Source organism: Sinocyclocheilus anshuiensis, unplaced genomic scaffold (assembly GCF_001515605.1).
Source record: "Sinocyclocheilus anshuiensis isolate Anshui unplaced genomic scaffold, SAMN03320099.WGS_v1.1 scaffold1633, whole genome shotgun sequence".
In the NCBI taxonomy this organism is placed as follows: domain Eukaryota; kingdom Metazoa; phylum Chordata; class Actinopteri; order Cypriniformes; family Cyprinidae; genus Sinocyclocheilus; species Sinocyclocheilus anshuiensis.
Window position 1 is genome coordinate 35520 of NW_015539925.1, and position 3868 is coordinate 39387.

Genomic DNA, 3868 nt, shown 5'->3' on the forward strand with positions numbered 1-3868 from the left:
GATTCCCATTCACTTCCATTATATGACTGACAGACTGCAACGGTTTGAGTTAAAAATCTTCGTTTGTGTTCTACTGAAGAAACAAAGTCACCTACATCTTGGATGCCCTGGGGGTAAGCAGATAAGCATCAAATTTTCATTTTTGGGTGAACTATCCCTTTAAGAAAAAATGGCTCCCCCATCAGTAGTCAGTGATTGAGCTTATTTTACCATTTTCATGCAGAACAGGAATTTTCAACCGTTTAGGACATGTGCCCACCCTACGTTTATCTAATTTCACTCGCACCGCTCACCCATCAACCAGTGCGAACATCACTGCTATATTACTTAATATGCTGCGTATAGTGTGCAAAACCATTTCTACACCGGATGCAACCGTTGTTGCATTGCACCTGGATGCAAATTAGTGACCATTGAAAATCCATTTGTTCTTTGTGTCAAAAGTATCTCAGGCACTTTGGTGTAAGTAAGTCAGAAATAAAGCTCGGCACAAGTTTACTGTCGAGGATTTTGCTGTTGCATCACGCCACTCACATCCAGTGTACACAGGGTATTAGTTAAACTGAAAAATGTAAAATATAAACTGCTAACCAAACTTAATGTGATGACTGAGCCTTTATTCATTCCGTTCAACCGTTTTATGACAGGGTTTGCTTTCATTTAATAAATACGAGCGCTGCATGTTTCAAAGTCAGGTGCTGCGCTGCTTAGTGTACTGAGGTTACCGGGAAAACCGCTGTATTTCTGCCATTCCGAAAGCGCCACCTGCTGCCAGAGAATGAATTTGCATTTTCACTAAGCCCTTCTGCTGTTTTTGTGCCGTTTTTTCAGACCAAAAGTGAAAATCGACCCATATTTTTACGCTGTTGTAAATGTGAACCGGTGGATCAAGAATCTAATACATTATAAAAATCTAAACAATTAAGACATTAAGAAATATTTATGTTATTATAATTGATTGATAATATTGTTTAAATTAATATAATAATTGATACCTTTGACTCATCCCTTTTCCTAAAAATGGTTTAAAGACTGAAATGTGACATTTATCATTTTATAAAAGAGCATTTAGAGAGAGAGAAAGATATCCACTGTCCAGCAGAGTTTAGCCAGAGATTGTCTTACTATAGGGAGATACGAGGGTCTGTATTACTTACAATTGGAGAAAGTGTAACGGTCAACTTGGATCACGTGTGCCTAAATAACCAATCACATTACAGCCTTGACGTCACTGAATTTCAGTCAGAGTTGTGTGACACTCAGTCGCTGTTTATGGATACCATAGGAATGAATGAGAATTGCCATAAGCTGAATCCCACCTGTCGATAAAAGTCAGTGACTTCTCTTATAAAATGGCATTTTTTTTCTGGTGTAAACTCTAAAAAGAGTTCAATCCAAAAGTTTTGTTGAAGATTAGCCGATAGGCTGTTGATTCATTAAATGATAAGCTGTTTCCTCTAAAAAGCTGTTTATACAGTGTAGTGAAGCCTCTCCTCCATTGACATCCATAAAAAAAAAAAAAAAAAACGTACTGCCAAAGCAGAAGCGCTAAAGCTTTTTGGCTAAAGGTTGCAGGCTTGCCTTCTAGTGGCTTTGGTTTAGCTCCAACCCCAATTAAACACACCTGAACCAGCTCATCAAGGTCTAACTAGGCAAACTAGAAATGTCAAGACGAAATGTTGAACGCAGAGATACAGAGCGCGGCAGGTTAGGGAGTTTTGGGTTGTATAAAATAAAAATAAAAGAAACGTACAAAAACATGGTAAAGACGTACACAGCACAAGAAGCGATTGGGGTGACTTTTGATGAGATTTGGGAGGAGGCTGAGCGAGATTCTTTCGCATTTGGTTTGTGCATGTGTGTAATGTGTGCTTGCATGTGTATGAAAAAAAAAGTTTCCTGAATGAAAACTATGCAACCAATGTCGCAAAAAGACTTGTATATAGTATCATAGTTAAATTTTCAAGGTTGAACTGTTAGATTCTTTCAATTATGGTTTATCTTTTTTCTAAATAAAAATCTGAAAATGTATTCCTTTTTTTTTTTTGTCTGTTTAATCCTATTTACAAACTCGCCACATACATTAATGGTCAGTAACTGTAATTTATTGAATTTTTCAATCATTTAATTTAATTCATTTGTTTTCTGAAAAAAAAAAGACACATTGCACTTGAAGATATCACATTCTATTCGAATTTTTACAGTCAATAAATAAATAAAAAGTGAAAATTTCCTATTTTAGCTTCAGGTTCTAAAAGGGATAAGTTAATGCAAAATAAAGATGCTTGAATGCTATGTGATTGGAAAGTACCTGGAATACTTAAAACGATTGATGTAATGAGTTTAAACAAATACTTGACTTGATTGTGATGAACAGGATGTAATAAGCGAAATGTGTGAAAAGTAAATTCATCAACTTAATGAAACCAAAAGCAGAGATCAGACTGGTGAAGACTACAGTGAAGAAGGAGAAGAGTGCAGGGGGAAAAAACAACAAATAGTGTAGGAGAAGGCAGAAGGACAACCGGCTATTGGAAACGAGTCACAGAAATTGATATTGAAATGGAATTGCTGATAGTTTTGGACAAGTGATCAAGCAAGTCTGTCTCTGGCTCAGCGCCAGCGACGGTGCAAAGATGATTTGAATTGAGCAGTTCATCATCTTGATAATTCCAAACATAACTGAAAGGTGCTGATTGATTGGTATGCAAAAAAAAAGAAGATAAAAATAGAGAAACACTGTGTTAATGTATAACACCAATAAATATATGTGATACATAATATTTAATCTCACTATCAGTATCTCAATTTACTCTCGCTATAATTTTTGCTCTTTATCAACATTTTATTTATAAAAAAGTTTGATTGTGCAGAATAGATGTGGATTCTATCAACTTTCTTTTGTTATTTAATTTTATAAAATGTATAATTATGTTCATGTTTATTCTGTTCATGCCCCTTTCACACAGTAATCCTGGTAAATCACTGTAAAATTACCACAATGACTCTTCCAGTAAACACACAAATAAATGTGTTGTTCACACAAGCAATAGCATTCAGATTTTTTACTGGTGTGACTGCATTCACACATTCATAAATTCTTATGACAGTCATTTGAAAACACTGAACCATTTTTGAACCATCATGCGATTCACTATCTTTCCAGTTTGACAAGATTGTTTTTCACCTTTGAGTGACAGGCATAAGGGGAATGATGACGCAGAATGTGATTTTGCTCTTAATAACATGAGACACATAATACAGCGATGCAATAATTGCAGAGCCACAGTGCTGATGAACGGAACAGAAGGCAGGGTCTTGAGCACAAGATGTGCCGCAAAGGTCAGACGTCCATCTAGTGCATGCTTACAGAAGCAGAGCTGACCTCGTTCGTGCTCATACCTTAATCCTGTTCTTTGTTCACACGCAGCATACCGAAAATTTAATGCCAATGTTACAACTTCTCATACTGGAAAATTGCCAGAACTGATTCACAGGTATTTTTTAAAAGGCCTGTTGGCACATGATCTCTTAATGTGAATGTACCGGTGATTTGCCAGCAAAGACTGTATGTGTGAAAGGTACTATTTAAACCATTTGGCTGTCATTTAGTCTTTCACGTGTGTTTTAAAAAACTATGACAATGCCAGAAAAAAACTCTCTTAAAGGTGACCTATTATGCTTCTTTTTACAAGATGTAAAATAAGTCTCTGATGTCCCCAGAGTGTGTATGTGAAGTTTTATCTCAAAATACCCTACAGATAATATTTTATAGCTTGTTGAAATTGCCATTTTTAGGGTATGAGCCAAAACACGCTGTTTGTTGTGTTTGTCCCTTTAAATGAAAATGAGCTGGAGAGGAATTAAA